Source organism: Ambystoma mexicanum, chromosome 5q (assembly GCF_040938575.1).
Source record: "Ambystoma mexicanum isolate Mex_15411 chromosome 5q, UKY_AmexF1_1, whole genome shotgun sequence".
Taxonomy (NCBI): domain Eukaryota; kingdom Metazoa; phylum Chordata; class Amphibia; order Caudata; family Ambystomatidae; genus Ambystoma; species Ambystoma mexicanum.
Window position 1 is genome coordinate 528,773,401 of NC_090933.1, and position 14,238 is coordinate 528,787,638.

Genomic DNA, 14,238 nt, shown 5'->3' on the forward strand with positions numbered 1-14,238 from the left:
GGGCGCTGTGAAGTCCAGAACGTGCTCTGCTGGTAGCAGACTTTAAATGCCGGGAGACTGCAGAGTGTAGCAACGCCTCATGTCAGCGAAGAGACACAGATGAGTGGTAAGAAAGACAGGGAAAATATGCTTTCTGGAATCAGAGCTCCTGCAGACAGGGCTCACTCTTCTGCCAGCTCCGACCTGCTCCGATGAAAACGAAATAAAAGAGCAAAGGCTGCGCACTTTGAACCAATTATTCGAAGCATCGTATTGAAATGAAATAAAAGGTTAACAGCCCTGGGTGGCATCAAAGTGGAATTTCCTGAATATGTCACCAATGCCATGCAATGCGCCTGTTGCACAGTATCACGCCTGTTGCCGGCCCTCGCGCGGATGACTCTTTGGGATAGCAGAAAGTGGACGGAAGACTTTTAGGATGATAGTAAAAAAAACAGAAGCGAGCACATGACTTTATTTGCGACGATTGGCGAGTTTTGAATAAAATAGTGAAAATGAAGAAAAAGCGTCTTGCTGGAGAATGCGGGCATCGATCCCGCTACCTCTCGCATGCTAAGCGAGCGCTCTACCATCTGAGCTAATTCCCCTCCTCCTCGAAGGCTCTCGATACACTGCTTCAGAGCTGAAGCACAGTCTCCGGCTCACACTTGCTTGGCTGTCCAGGGACCTGTAGTGCATAAAGCCCTTTCTCTTCATCTGCCGCAGAGGAAATCACAATCTCACCCCTTTGCCCAAAACAAAATACCTTCAGTGGAGCTACAAGTAAAGCTGCAGATGGCCATCCATTGCAACGAGGATTGGCCAACCAGGTATTAATAGCAGAGTGACTCCACTCCCACGCCCTTTCACGCTGGACCTGCGCTTGTGATCAAGAGGCTGCACGCCAGTCCCATAGACCCGAGAGCCCAATTGAAAAGGTGCTTGCTTCTCACTTTATTTCTCTCGCTATTTCTTGCTGTTTTAGGCCGCTGACACGCCGCCTGCAGCCAAAGGACCAGCGCTGGAGTGCCCTTTGTCATTTTTACCAGCTGGCCATATTTTACAATCGAGCGTCAGAATACCAAACAGGTAAGAGTTAGGTCTGGGAATTGAGTCCACTTTCCATCGTGTGTCCCATAAAGCGGAAGTGTCCAGCCGAGTGCAAGCAGGTGCCTCTTGCCCGCGTGTGCTGGGACACTGCAGCTTTGGACGTGAGCCAACTTGCCCTTTTCAGTGGGCCAGTACCCGTGACTCCAGTGAGAGAAGAGGAAAAGAAAGAACTTTCCCCTTCTCTGTCGAGTTGCCCCAGTGGCCTAATGGATAAGGCACTGGCCTCCTAAGCCAGGGATTGTGGGTTCGAGTCCCATCTGGGGTGGTTCGTGGCATTTTGTTCACACTTCTGCCAAAGCATGCAAAAGGTTTTTGAGGTAGTAGGGGGTGGGCGCAGGCTAGTACTTTGCTGGGCGCTGTGAAGTCCAGAACGTGCTCTGCTGGTAGCAGACTTTAAATGCCGGGAGACTGCAGAGTGTAGCAACGCCTCATGTCAGCGAAGAGACACAGATGAGTGGTAAGAAAGACAGGGAAAATATGCTTTCTGGAATCAGAGCTCCTGCAGACAGGGCTCACTCTTCTGCCAGCTCCGACCTGCTCCGATGAAAACGAAATAAAAGAGCAAAGGCTGCGCACTTTGAACCAATTATTCGAAGCATCGTATTGAAATGAAATAAAAGGTTAACAGCCCTGGGTGGCATCAAAGTGGAATTTCCTGAATATGTCACCAATGCCATGCAATGCGCCTGTTGCACAGTATCACGCCTGTTGCCGGCCCTCGCGCGGGTGACTCTTTGGGATAGCAGAAAGTGGACGGAAGACTTTTAGGATGATAGTAAAAAAAACAGAAGCGAGCACATGACTTTATTTGCGACGATTGGCGAGTTTTGAATAAAATAGTGAAAATGAAGAAAAAGCGTCTTGCTGGAGAATGCGGGCATCGATCCCGCTACCTCTCGCATGCTAAGCGAGCGCTCTACCATCTGAGCTAATTCCCCTCCTCCTCGAAGGCTCTCGATACACTGCTTCAGAGCTGAAGCACAATCTCCGGCTCACACTTGCTTGGCTGTCCAGGGACCTGTAGTGCATAAAGCCCTTTCTCTTCATCTGCGGCAGAGGAAATCACAATCTCACCCCTTTGCCCAAAACAAAATACCTTCAGTGGAGCTACAAGTAAAGCTGCAGATGGCCATCCATTGCAACGAGGATTGGCCAACCAGGTATTAATAGCAGAGTGACTCCACTGCCACGCCCTTTCACGCTGGACCTGCGCTTGTGATCAAGAGGCTGCACGCCAGTCCCATAGACCCGAGAGCCCAATTGAAAAGGTGCTTGCTTCTCACTTTATTTCTCTCGCTATTTCTTGCTGTTTTAGGCCGCTGACACGCCGCCTGCAGCCAAAGGACCAGCGCTGGAGTGCCCTTTGTCATTTTTACCAGCTGGCCATATTTTACAATCGAGCGTCAGAATACCAAACAGGTAAGAGTTAGGTCTGGGAATTGAGTCCACTTTCCATCGTGTGTCCCATAAAGCGGAAGTGTCCAGCCGAGTGCAAGCAGGTGCCTTTTGCCCGCGTGTGCTGGGACACTGCAGCTTTGGACGTGAGCCAACTTGCCCTTTTCAGTGGGCCAGTACCCGTGACTCCAGTGAGAGAAGAGGAAAAGAAAGAACTTTCCCCTTCTCTGTCGAGTGGCCCCAGTGGCCTAATGGATAAGGCACTGGCCTCCTAAGCCAGGGATTGTGGGTTCGAGTCCCATCTGGGGTGGTTCGTGGCATTTTGTTCACACTTCTGCCAAAGCATGCAAAAGGTTTTTGCGGTAGTAGGGGGTGGGCGCAGGCTAGTACTTTGCTGGGCGCTGTGAAGTCCAGAACGTGCTCTGCTGGTAGCAGACTTTAAATGCCGGGAGACTGCAGAGTGTAGCAACGCCTCATGTCAGCGAAGAGACACAGATGAGTGGTAAGAAAGACAGGGAAAATATGCTTTCTGGAATCAGAGCTCCTGCAGACAGGGCTCACTCTTCTGCCAGCTCCGACCTGCTCCGATGAAAACGAAATAAAAGAGCAAAGGCTGCGCACTTTGAACCAATTATTCGAAGCATCGTATTGAAATGAAATAAAAGGTTAACAGCCCTGGGTGGCATCAAAGTGGAATTTCCTGAATATGTCACCAATGCCATGCAATGCGCCTGTTGCACAGTATCACGCCTGTTGCCGGCCCTCGCGCGGATGACTCTTTGGGATAGCAGAAAGTGGACGGAAGACTTTTAGGATGATAGTAAAAAAAACAGAAGCGAGCACATGACTTTATTTGCGACGATTGGCGAGTTTTGAATAAAATAGTGAAAATGAAGTAAAAGCGTCTTGCTGGAGAATGCGGGCATCGATCCCGCTACCTCTCGCATGCTAAGCGAGCGCTCTACCATCTGAGCTAATTCCCCTCCTCCTCGAAGGCTCTCGATACACTGCTTCAGAGCTGAAGCACAGTCTCCGGCTCACATTTGCTTGGCTGTCCAGGGACCTGTAGTGCATAAAGCCCTTTCTCTTCATCTGCCGCAGAGGAAATCACAATCTCACCCCTTTGCCCAAAACAAAATACCTTCAGTGGAGCTACAAGTAAAGCTGCAGATGGCCATCCATTGCAACGAGGATTGGCCAACCAGGTATTAATAGCAGAGTGACTCCACTGCCACGCCCTATCACGCTGGACCTGCGCTTGTGATCAAGAGGCTGCACGCCAGTCCCATAGACCCGAGAGCCCAATTGAAAAGGTGCTTGCTTCTCACTTTATTTCTCTCGCTATTTCTTGCTGTTTTAGGCCGCTGACACGCCGCCTGCAGCCAAAGGACCAGCGCTGGAGTGCCCTTTGTCATTTTTACCAGCTGGCCATATTTTACAATCGAGCGTCAGAATACCAAACAGGTAAGAGTTAGGTCTGGGAATTGAGTCCACTTTCCATCGTGTGTCCCATAAAGCGGAAGTGTCCAGCCGAGTGCAAGCAGGTGCCTTTTGCCCGCGTGTGCTGGGACACTGCAGCTTTGGACGTGAGCCAACTTGCCCTTTTCAGTGGGCCAGTACCCGTGACTCCAGTGAGAGAAGAGGAAAAGAAAGAACTTTCCCCTTCTCTGTCGAGTGGCCCCAGTGGCCTAATGGATAAGGCACTGGCCTCCTAAGCCAGGGATTGTGGGTTCGAGTCCCATCTGGGGTGGTTCGTGGCATTTTGTTCACACTTCTGCCAAAGCATGCAAAAGGTTTTTGCGGTAGTAGGGGGTGGGCGCAGGCTAGTACTTTGCTGGGCGCTGTGAAGTCCAGAACGTGCTCTGCTGGTAGCAGACTTTAAATGCCGGGAGACTGCAGAGTGTAGCAACGCCTCATGTCAGCGAAGAGACACAGATGAGTGGTAAGAAAGACAGGGAAAATATGCTTTCTGGAATCAGAGCTCCTGCAGACAGGGCTCACTCTTCTGCCAGCTCCGACCTGCTCCGATGAAAACGAAATAAAAGAGCAAAGGCTGCGCACTTTGAACCAATTATTCGAAGCATCGTATTGAAATGAAATAAAAGGTTAACAGCCCTGGGTGGCATCAAAGTGGAATTTCCTGAATATGTCACCAATGCCATGCAATGCGCCTGTTGCACAGTATCACGCCTGTTGCCGGCCCTCGCGCGGATGACTCTTTGGGATAGCAGAAAGTGGACGGAAGACTTTTAGGATGATAGTAAAAAAAACAGAAGCGAGCACATGACTTTATTTGCGACGATTGGCGAGTTTTGAATAAAATAGTGAAAATGAAGAAAAAGCGTCTTGCTGGAGAATGCGGGCATCGATCCCGCTACCTCTCGCATGCTAAGCGAGCGCTCTACCATCTGAGCTAATTCCCCTCCTCCTCGAAGGCTCTCGATACACTGCTTCAGAGCTGAAGCACAGTCTCCGGCTCACACTTGCTTGGCTGTCCAGGGACCTGTAGTGCATAAAGCCCTTTCTCTTCATCTGCCGCAGAGGAAATCACAATCTCACCCCTTTGCCCAAAACAAAATACCTTCAGTGGAGCTACAAGTAAAGCTGCAGATGGCCATCCATTGCAACGAGGATTGGCCAACCAGGTATTAATAGCAGAGTGACTCCACTCCCACGCCCTTTCACGCTGGACCTGCGCTTGTGATCAAGAGGCTGCACGCCAGTCCCATAGACCCGAGAGCCCAATTGAAAAGGTGCTTGCTTCTCACTTTATTTCTCTCGCTATTTCTTGCTGTTTTAGGCCGCTGACACGCCGCCTGCAGCCAAAGGACCAGCGCTGGAGTGCCCTTTGTCATTTTGACCAGCTGGCCATATTTTACAATCGAGCGTCAGAATACCAAACAGGTAAGAGTTAGGTCTGGGAATTGAGTCCACTTTCCATCGTGTGTCCCATAAAGCGGAAGTGTCCAGCCGAGTGCAAGCAGGTGCCTCTTGCCCGCGTGTGCTGGGACACTGCAGCTTTGGACGTGAGCCAACTTGCCCTTTTCAGTGGGCCAGTACCCGTGACTCCAGTGAGAGAAGAGGAAAAGAAAGAACTTTCCCCTTCTCTGTCGAGTTGCCCCAGTGGCCTAATGGATAAGGCACTGGCCTCCTAAGCCAGGGATTGTGGGTTCGAGTCCCATCTGGGGTGGTTCGTGGCATTTTGTTCACACTTCTGCCAAAGCATGCAAAAGGTTTTTGAGGTAGTAGGGGGTGGGCGCAGGCTAGTACTTTGCTGGGCGCTGTGAAGTCCAGAACGTGCTCTGCTGGTAGCAGACTTTAAATGCCGGGAGACTGCAGAGTGTAGCAACGCCTCATGTCAGCGAAGAGACACAGATGAGTGGTAAGAAAGACAGGGAAAATATGCTTTCTGGAATCAGAGCTCCTGCAGACAGGGCTCACTCTTCTGCCAGCTCCGACCTGCTCCGATGAAAACGAAATAAAAGAGCAAAGGCTGCGCACTTTGAACCAATTATTCGAAGCATCGTATTGAAATGAAATAAAAGGTTAACAGCCCTGGGTGGCATCAAAGTGGAATTTCCTGAATATGTCACCAATGCCATGCAATGCGCCTGTTGCACAGTATCACGCCTGTTGCCGGCCCTCGCGCGGGTGACTCTTTGGGATAGCAGAAAGTGGACGGAAGACTTTTAGGATGATAGTAAAAAAAACAGAAGCGAGCACATGACTTTATTTGCGACGATTGGCGAGTTTTGAATAAAATAGTGAAAATGAAGAAAAAGCGTCTTGCTGGAGAATGCGGGCATCGATCCCGCTACCTCTCGCATGCTAAGCGAGCGCTCTACCATCTGAGCTAATTCCCCTCCTCCTCGAAGGCTCTCGATACACTGCTTCAGAGCTGAAGCACAATCTCCGGCTCACACTTGCTTGGCTGTCCAGGGACCTGTAGTGCATAAAGCCCTTTCTCTTCATCTGCGGCAGAGGAAATCACAATCTCACCCCTTTGCCCAAAACAAAATACCTTCAGTGGAGCTACAAGTAAAGCTGCAGATGGCCATCCATTGCAACGAGGATTGGCCAACCAGGTATTAATAGCAGAGTGACTCCACTGCCACGCCCTTTCACGCTGGACCTGCGCTTGTGATCAAGAGGCTGCACGCCAGTCCCATAGACCCGCGAGCCCAATTGAAAAGGTGCTTGCTTCTCACTTTATTTCTCTCGCTATTTCTTGCTGTTTTAGGCCGCTGACACGCCGCCTGCAGCCAAAGGACCAGCGCTGGAGTGCCCTTTGTCATTTTTACCAGCTGGCCATATTTTACAATCGAGCGTCAGAATACCAAACAGGTAAGAGTTAGGTCTGGGAATTGAGTCCACTTTCCATCGTGTGTCCCATAAAGCGGAAGTGTCCAGCCGAGTGCAAGCAGATGCCTTTTGCCCGCGTGTGCTGGGACACTGCAGCTTTGGACGTGAGCCAACTTGCCCTTTTCAGTGGGCCAGTACCCGTGACTCCAGTGAGAGAAGAGGAAAAGAAAGAACTTTCCCCTTCTCTGTTGAGTGGCCCCAGTGGCCTAATGGATAAGGCACTGGCCTCCTAAGCCAGGGATTGTGGGTTCGAGTCCCATCTGGGGTGGTTCGTGGCATTTTGTTCACACTTCTGCCAAAGCATGCAAAAGGTTTTTGCGGTAGTAGGGGGTGGGCGCAGGCTAGTACTTTGCTGGGCGCTGTGAAGTCCAGAACGTGCTCTGCTGGTAGCAGACTTTAAATGCCGGGAGACTGCAGAGTGTAGCAACGCCTCATGTCAGCGAAGAGACACAGATGAGTGGTAAGAAAGACAGGGAAAATATGCTTTCTGGAATCAGAGCTCCTGCAGACAGGGCTCACTCTTGTGCCAGCTCCGACCTGCTCCGATGAAAACGAAATAAAAGAGCAAAGGCTGCGCACTTTGAACCAATTATTCGAAGCATCGTATTGAAATGAAATAAAAGGTTAACAGCCCTGGGTGGCATCAAAGTGGAATTTCCTGAATATGTCACCAATGCCATGCAATGCGCCTGTTGCACAGTATCACGCCTGTTGCCGGCCCTCGCGCGGATGACTCTTTGGGATAGCAGAAAGTGGACGGAAGACTTTTAGGATGATAGTAAAAAAAACAGAAGCGAGCACATGACTTTATTTGCGACGATTGGCGAGTTTTGAATAAAATAGTGAAAATGAAGTAAAAGCGTCTTGCTGGAGAATGCGGGCATCGATCCCGCTACCTCTCGCATGCTAAGCGAGCGCTCTACCATCTGAGCTAATTCCCCTCCTCCTCGAAGGCTCTCGATACACTGCTTCAGAGCTGAAGCACAGTCTCCGGCTCACACTTGCTTGGCTGTCCAGGGACCTGTAGTGCATAAAGCCCTTTCTCTTCATCTGCGGCAGAGGAAATCACAATCTCACCCCTTTGCCCAAAACAAAATACCTTCAGTGGAGCTACAAGTAAAGCTGCAGATGGCCATCCATTGCAACGAGGATTGGCCAACCAGGTATTAATAGCAGAGTGACTCCACTGCCACGCCCTTTCACGCTGGACCTGCGCTTGTGATCAAGAGGCTGCACGCCAGTCCCATAGACCCGAGAGCCCAATTGAAAAGGTGCTTGCTTCTCACTTTATTTCTCTCGCTATTTCTTGCTGTTTTAGGCCGCTGACACGCCGCCTGCAGCCAAAGGACCAGCGCTGGAGTGCCCTTTGTCATTTTTACCAGCTGGCCATATTTTACAATCGAGCGTCAGAATACCAAACAGGTAAGAGTTAGGTCTGGGAATTGAGTCCACTTTCCATCGTGTGTCCCATAAAGCGGAAGTGTCCAGCCGAGTGCAAGCAGGTGCCTCTTGCCCGCGTGTGCTGGGACACTGCAGCTTTGGACGTGAGCCAACTTGCCCTTTTCAGTGGGCCAGTACCCGTGACTCCAGTGAGAGAAGAGGAAAAGAAAGAACTTTCCCCTTCTCTGTCGAGTTGCCCCAGTGGCCTAATGGATAAGGCACTGGCCTCCTAAGCCAGGGATTGTGGGTTCGAGTCCCATCTGGGGTGGTTCGTGGCATTTTGTTCACACTTCTGCCAAAGCATGCAAAAGGTTTTTGAGGTAGTAGGGGGTGGGCGCAGGCTAGTACTTTGCTGGGCGCTGTGAAGTCCAGAACGTGCTCTGCTGGTAGCAGACTTTAAATGCCGGGAGACTGCAGAGTGTAGCAACGCCTCATGTCAGCGAAGAGACACAGATGAGTGGTAAGAAAGACAGGGAAAATATGCTTTCTGGAATCAGAGCTCCTGCAGACAGGGCTCACTCTTCTGCCAGCTCCGACCTGCTCCGATGAAAACGAAATAAAAGAGCAAAGGCTGCGCACTTTGAACCAATTATTCGAAGCATCGTATTGAAATGAAATAAAAGGTTAACAGCCCTGGGTGGCATCAAAGTGGAATTTCCTGAATATGTCACCAATGCCATGCAATGCGCCTGTTGCACAGTATCACGCCTGTTGCCGGCCCTCGCGCGGGTGACTCTTTGGGATAGCAGAAAGTGGACGGAAGACTTTTAGGATGATAGTAAAAAAAACAGAAGCGAGCACATGACTTTATTTGCGACGATTGGCGAGTTTTGAATAAAATAGTGAAAATGAAGAAAAAGCGTCTTGCTGGAGAATGCGGGCATCGATCCCGCTACCTCTCGCATGCTAAGCGAGCGCTCTACCATCTGAGCTAATTCCCCTCCTCCTCGAAGGCTCTCGATACACTGCTTCAGAGCTGAAGCACAATCTCCGGCTCACACTTGCTTGGCTGTCCAGGGACCTGTAGTGCATAAAGCCCTTTCTCTTCATCTGCGGCAGAGGAAATCACAATCTCACCCCTTTGCCCAAAACAAAATACCTTCAGTGGAGCTACAAGTAAAGCTGCAGATGGCCATCCATTGCAACGAGGATTGGCCAACCAGGTATTAATAGCAGAGTGACTCCACTGCCACGCCCTTTCACGCTGGACCTGCGCTTGTGATCAAGAGGCTGCACGCCAGTCCCATAGACCCGAGAGCCCAATTGAAAAGGTGCTTGCTTCTCACTTTATTTCTCTCGCTATTTCTTGCTGTTTTAGGCCGCTGACACGCCGCCTGCAGCCAAAGGACCAGCGCTGGAGTGCCCTTTGTCATTTTTACCAGCTGGCCATATTTTACAATCGAGCGTCAGAATACCAAACAGGTAAGAGTTAGGTCTGGGAATTGAGTCCACTTTCCATCGTGTGTCCCATAAAGCGGAAGTGTCCAGCCGAGTGCAAGCAGGTGCCTTTTGCCCGCGTGTGCTGGGACACTGCAGCTTTGGACGTGAGCCAACTTGCCCTTTTCAGTGGGCCAGTACCCGTGACTCCAGTGAGAGAAGAGGAAAAGAAAGAACTTTCCCCTTCTCTGTCGAGTGGCCCCAGTGGCCTAATGGATAAGGCACTGGCCTCCTAAGCCAGGGATTGTGGGTTCGAGTCCCATCTGGGGTGGTTCGTGGCATTTTGTTCACACTTCTGCCAAAGCATGCAAAAGGTTTTTGAGGTAGTAGGGGGTGGGCGCAGGCTAGTACTTTGCTGGGCGCTGTGAAGTCCAGAACGTGCTCTGCTGGTAGCAGACTTTAAATGCCGGGAGACTGCAGAGTGTAGCAACGCCTCATGTCAGCGAAGAGACACAGATGAGTGGTAAGAAAGACAGGGAAAATATGCTTTCTGGAATCAGAGCTCCTGCAGACAGGGCTCACTCTTGTGCCAGCTCCGACCTGCTCCGATGAAAACGAAATAAAAGAGCAAAGGCTGCGCACTTTGAACCAATTATTCGAAGCATCGTATTGAAATGAAATAAAAGGTTAACAGCCCTGGGTGGCATCAAAGTGGAATTTCCTGAATATGTCACCAATGCCATGCAATGCGCCTGTTGCACAGTATCACGCCTGTTGCCGGCCCTCGCGCGGGTGACTCTTTGGGATAGCAGAAAGTGGACGGAAGACTTTTAGGATGATAGTAAAAAAAACAGAAGCGAGCACATGACTTTATTTGCGACGATTGGCGAGTTTTGAATAAAATAGTGAAAATGAAGAAAAAGCGTCTTGCTGGAGAATGCGGGCATCGATCCCGCTACCTCTCGCATGCTAAGCGAGCGCTCTACCATCTGAGCTAATTCCCCTCCTCCTCGAAGGCTCTCGATACACTGCTTCAGAGCTGAAGCACAATCTCCGGCTCACACTTGCTTGGCTGTCCAGGGACCTGTAGTGCATAAAGCCCTTTCTCTTCATCTGCGGCAGAGGAAATCACAATCTCACCCCTTTGCCCAAAACAAAATACCTTCAGTGGAGCTACAAGTAAAGCTGCAGATGGCCATCCATTGCAACGAGGATTGGCCAACCAGGTATTAATAGCAGAGTGACTCCACTGCCACGCCCTTTCACGCTGGACCTGCGCTTGTGATCAAGAGGCTGCACGCCAGTCCCATAGACCCGAGAGCCCAATTGAAAAGGTGCTTGCTTCTCACTTTATTTCTCTCGCTATTTCTTGCTGTTTTAGGCCGCTGACACGCCGCCTGCAGCCAAAGGACCAGCGCTGGAGTGCCCTTTGTCATTTTTACCAGCTGGCCATATTTTACAATCGAGCGTCAGAATACCAAACAGGTAAGAGTTAGGTCTGGGAATTGAGTCCACTTTCCATCGTGTGTCCCATAAAGCGGAAGTGTCCAGCCGAGTGCAAGCAGGTGCCTCTTGCCCGCGTGTGCTGGGACACTGCAGCTTTGGACGTGAGCCAACTTGCCCTTTTCAGTGGGCCAGTACCCGTGACTCCAGTGAGAGAAGAGGAAAAGAAAGAACTTTCCCCTTCTCTGTCGAGTTGCCCCAGTGGCCTAATGGATAAGGCACTGGCCTCCTAAGCCAGGGATTGTGGGTTCGAGTCCCATCTGGGGTGGTTCGTGGCATTTTGTTCACACTTCTGCCAAAGCATGCAAAAGGTTTTTGAGGTAGTAGGGGGTGGGCGCAGGCTAGTACTTTGCTGGGCGCTGTGAAGTCCAGAACGTGCTCTGCTGGTAGCAGACTTTAAATGCCGGGAGACTGCAGAGTGTAGCAACGCCTCATGTCAGCGAAGAGACACAGATGAGTGGTAAGAAAGACAGGGAAAATATGCTTTCTGGAATCAGAGCTCCTGCAGACAGGGCTCACTCTTCTGCCAGCTCCGACCTGCTCCGATGAAAACGAAATAAAAGAGCAAAGGCTGCGCACTTTGAACCAATTATTCGAAGCATCGTATTGAAATGAAATAAAAGGTTAACAGCCCTGGGTGGCATCAAAGTGGAATTTCCTGAATATGTCACCAATGCCATGCAATGCGCCTGTTGCACAGTATCACGCCTGTTGCCGGCCCTCGCGCGGGTGACTCTTTGGGATAGCAGAAAGTGGACGGAAGACTTTTAGGATGATAGTAAAAAAAACAGAAGCGAGCACATGACTTTATTTGCGACGATTGGCGCGTTTTGAATAAAATAGTGAAAATGAAGAAAAAGCGTCTTGCTGGAGAATGCGGGCATCGATCCCGCTACCTCTCGCATGCTAAGCGAGCGCTCTACCATCTGAGCTAATTCCCCTCCTCCTCGAAGGCTCTCGATACACTGCTTCAGAGCTGAAGCACAATCTCCGGCTCACACTTGCTTGGCTGTCCAGGGACCTGTAGTGCATAAAGCCCTTTCTCTTCATCTGCGGCAGAGGAAATCACAATCTCACCCCTTTGCCCAAAACAAAATACCTTCAGTGGAGCTACAAGTAAAGCTGCAGATGGCCATCCATTGCAACGAGGATTGGCCAACCAGGTATTAATAGCAGAGTGACTCCACTGCCACGCCCTTTCACGCTGGACCTGCGCTTGTGATCAAGAGGCTGCACGCCAGTCCCATAGACCCGAGAGCCCAATTGAAAAGGTGCTTGCTTCTCACTTTATTTCTCTCGCTATTTCTTGCTGTTTTAGGCCGCTGACACGCCGCCTGCAGCCAAAGGACCAGCGCTGGAGTGCCCTTTGTCATTTTTACCAGCTGGCCATATTTTACAATCGAGCGTCAGAATACCAAACAGGTAAGAGTTAGGTCTGGGAATTGAGTCCACTTTCCATCGTGTGTCCCATAAAGCGGAAGTGTCCAGCCGAGTGCAAGCAGGTGCCTTTTGCCCGCGTGTGCTGGGACACTGCAGCTTTGGACGTGAGCCAACTTGCCCTTTTCAGTGGGCCAGTACCCGTGACTCCAGTGAGAGAAGAGGAAAAGAAAGAACTTTCCCCTTCTCTGTCGAGTGGCCCCAGTGGCCTAATGGATAAGGCACTGGCCTCCTAAGCCAGGGATTGTGGGTTCGAGTCCCATCTGGGGTGGTTCGTGGCATTTTGTTCACACTTCTGCCAAAGCATGCAAAAGGTTTTTGCGGTAGTAGGGGGTGGGCGCAGGCTAGTACTTTGCTGGGCGCTGTGAAGTCCAGAACGTGCTCTGCTGGTAGCAGACTTTAAATGCCGGGAGACTGCAGAGTGTAGCAACGCCTCATGTCAGCGAAGAGACACAGATGAGTGGTAAGAAAGACAGGGAAAATATGCTTTCTGGAATCAGAGCTCCTGCAGACAGGGCTCACTCTTCTGCCAGCTCCGACCTGCTCCGATGAAAACGAAATAAAAGAGCAAAGGCTGCGCACTTTGAACCAATTATTCGAAGCATCGTATTGAAATGAAATAAAAGGTTAACAGCCCTGGGTGGCATCAAAGTGGAATTTCCTGAATATGTCACCAATGCCATGCAATGCGCCTGTTGCACAGTATCACGCCTGTTGCCGGCCCTCGCGCGGATGACTCTTTGGGATAGCAGAAAGTGGACGGAAGACTTTTAGGATGATAGTAAAAAAAACAGAAGCGAGCACATGACTTTATTTGCGACGATTGGCGAGTTTTGAATAAAATAGTGAAAATGAAGAAAAAGCGTCTTGCTGGAGAATGCGGGCATCGATCCCGCTACCTCTCGCATGCTAAGCGAGCGCTCTACCATCTGAGCTAATTCCCCTCCTCCTCGAAGGCTCTCGATACACTGCTTCAGAGCTGAAGCACAGTCTCCGGCTCACACTTGCTTGGCTGTCCAGGGACCTGTAGTGCATAAAGCCCTTTCTCTTCATCTGCCGCAGAGGAAATCACAATCTCACCCCTTTGCCCAAAACAAAATACCTTCAGTGGAGCTACAAGTAAAGCTGCAGATGGCCATCCATTGCAACGAGGATTGGCCAACCAGGTATTAATAGCAGAGTGACTCCACTCCCACGCCCTTTCACGCTGGACCTGCGCTTGTGATCAAGAGGCTGCACGCCAGTCCCATAGACCCGAGAGCCCAATTGAAAAGGTGCTTGCTTCTCACTTTATTTCTCTCGCTATTTCTTGCTGTTTTAGGCCGCTGACACGCCGCCTGCAGCCAAAGGACCAGCGCTGGAGTGCCCTTTGTCATTTTTACCAGCTGGCCATATTTTACAATCGAGCGTCAGAATACCAAACAGGTAAGAGTTAGGTCTGGGAATTGAGTCCACTTTCCATCGTGTGTCCCATAAAGCGGAAGTGTCCAGCCGAGTGCAAGCAGGTGCCTTTTGCCCGCGTGTGCTGGGACACTGCAGCTTTGGACGTGAGCCAACTTGCCCTTTTCAGTGGGCCAGTACCCGTGACTCCAGTGAGAGAAGAGGAAAAGAAAGAACTTTCCCCTTCTCTGTCGA

At 50.6% G+C, this 14,238-nt stretch overlaps 19 non-coding genes across 19 annotated transcripts; 9 read left to right on the top strand and 10 right to left on the bottom strand.

Moving 5' to 3' along the window:
- Positions 1–514: 514 nt before the first annotated feature.
- Positions 515–587, bottom strand: TRNAA-AGC (transfer RNA alanine (anticodon AGC)). The gene has a single exon. It is a non-coding gene; the product is annotated as a tRNA-Ala (tRNA).
- A 694-nt stretch (positions 588–1,281) lies between these two features.
- Positions 1,282–1,354, top strand: TRNAR-CCU (transfer RNA arginine (anticodon CCU)). The gene has a single exon. It is a non-coding gene; the product is annotated as a tRNA-Arg (tRNA).
- Positions 1,355–1,954: 600 nt separating this feature from the next.
- Positions 1,955–2,027, bottom strand: TRNAA-AGC (transfer RNA alanine (anticodon AGC)). Its single transcript has one exon. It is a non-coding gene; the product is annotated as a tRNA-Ala (tRNA).
- A 694-nt stretch (positions 2,028–2,721) lies between these two features.
- On the top strand, positions 2,722–2,794 carry TRNAR-CCU (transfer RNA arginine (anticodon CCU)). The gene has a single exon. It is a non-coding gene; the product is annotated as a tRNA-Arg (tRNA).
- A 600-nt stretch (positions 2,795–3,394) lies between these two features.
- TRNAA-AGC (transfer RNA alanine (anticodon AGC)) lies at positions 3,395–3,467 on the bottom strand. Its single transcript has one exon. It is a non-coding gene; the product is annotated as a tRNA-Ala (tRNA).
- Positions 3,468–4,161: 694 nt separating this feature from the next.
- TRNAR-CCU (transfer RNA arginine (anticodon CCU)) lies at positions 4,162–4,234 on the top strand. The gene has a single exon. It is a non-coding gene; the product is annotated as a tRNA-Arg (tRNA).
- A 600-nt stretch (positions 4,235–4,834) lies between these two features.
- On the bottom strand, positions 4,835–4,907 carry TRNAA-AGC (transfer RNA alanine (anticodon AGC)). The gene has a single exon. It is a non-coding gene; the product is annotated as a tRNA-Ala (tRNA).
- A 694-nt stretch (positions 4,908–5,601) lies between these two features.
- Positions 5,602–5,674, top strand: TRNAR-CCU (transfer RNA arginine (anticodon CCU)). The gene has a single exon. It is a non-coding gene; the product is annotated as a tRNA-Arg (tRNA).
- Positions 5,675–6,274: 600 nt separating this feature from the next.
- On the bottom strand, positions 6,275–6,347 carry TRNAA-AGC (transfer RNA alanine (anticodon AGC)). Its single transcript has one exon. It is a non-coding gene; the product is annotated as a tRNA-Ala (tRNA).
- Positions 6,348–7,041: 694 nt separating this feature from the next.
- TRNAR-CCU (transfer RNA arginine (anticodon CCU)) lies at positions 7,042–7,114 on the top strand. The gene has a single exon. It is a non-coding gene; the product is annotated as a tRNA-Arg (tRNA).
- A 600-nt stretch (positions 7,115–7,714) lies between these two features.
- On the bottom strand, positions 7,715–7,787 carry TRNAA-AGC (transfer RNA alanine (anticodon AGC)). Its single transcript has one exon. It is a non-coding gene; the product is annotated as a tRNA-Ala (tRNA).
- Positions 7,788–8,481: 694 nt separating this feature from the next.
- On the top strand, positions 8,482–8,554 carry TRNAR-CCU (transfer RNA arginine (anticodon CCU)). Its single transcript has one exon. It is a non-coding gene; the product is annotated as a tRNA-Arg (tRNA).
- A 600-nt stretch (positions 8,555–9,154) lies between these two features.
- TRNAA-AGC (transfer RNA alanine (anticodon AGC)) lies at positions 9,155–9,227 on the bottom strand. Its single transcript has one exon. It is a non-coding gene; the product is annotated as a tRNA-Ala (tRNA).
- Positions 9,228–9,921: 694 nt separating this feature from the next.
- Positions 9,922–9,994, top strand: TRNAR-CCU (transfer RNA arginine (anticodon CCU)). Its single transcript has one exon. It is a non-coding gene; the product is annotated as a tRNA-Arg (tRNA).
- A 600-nt stretch (positions 9,995–10,594) lies between these two features.
- On the bottom strand, positions 10,595–10,667 carry TRNAA-AGC (transfer RNA alanine (anticodon AGC)). The gene has a single exon. It is a non-coding gene; the product is annotated as a tRNA-Ala (tRNA).
- A 694-nt stretch (positions 10,668–11,361) lies between these two features.
- On the top strand, positions 11,362–11,434 carry TRNAR-CCU (transfer RNA arginine (anticodon CCU)). Its single transcript has one exon. It is a non-coding gene; the product is annotated as a tRNA-Arg (tRNA).
- A 600-nt stretch (positions 11,435–12,034) lies between these two features.
- TRNAA-AGC (transfer RNA alanine (anticodon AGC)) lies at positions 12,035–12,107 on the bottom strand. Its single transcript has one exon. It is a non-coding gene; the product is annotated as a tRNA-Ala (tRNA).
- A 694-nt stretch (positions 12,108–12,801) lies between these two features.
- Positions 12,802–12,874, top strand: TRNAR-CCU (transfer RNA arginine (anticodon CCU)). The gene has a single exon. It is a non-coding gene; the product is annotated as a tRNA-Arg (tRNA).
- A 600-nt stretch (positions 12,875–13,474) lies between these two features.
- TRNAA-AGC (transfer RNA alanine (anticodon AGC)) lies at positions 13,475–13,547 on the bottom strand. Its single transcript has one exon. It is a non-coding gene; the product is annotated as a tRNA-Ala (tRNA).
- Between the last annotated feature and the right edge of the window lie 691 nt (positions 13,548–14,238).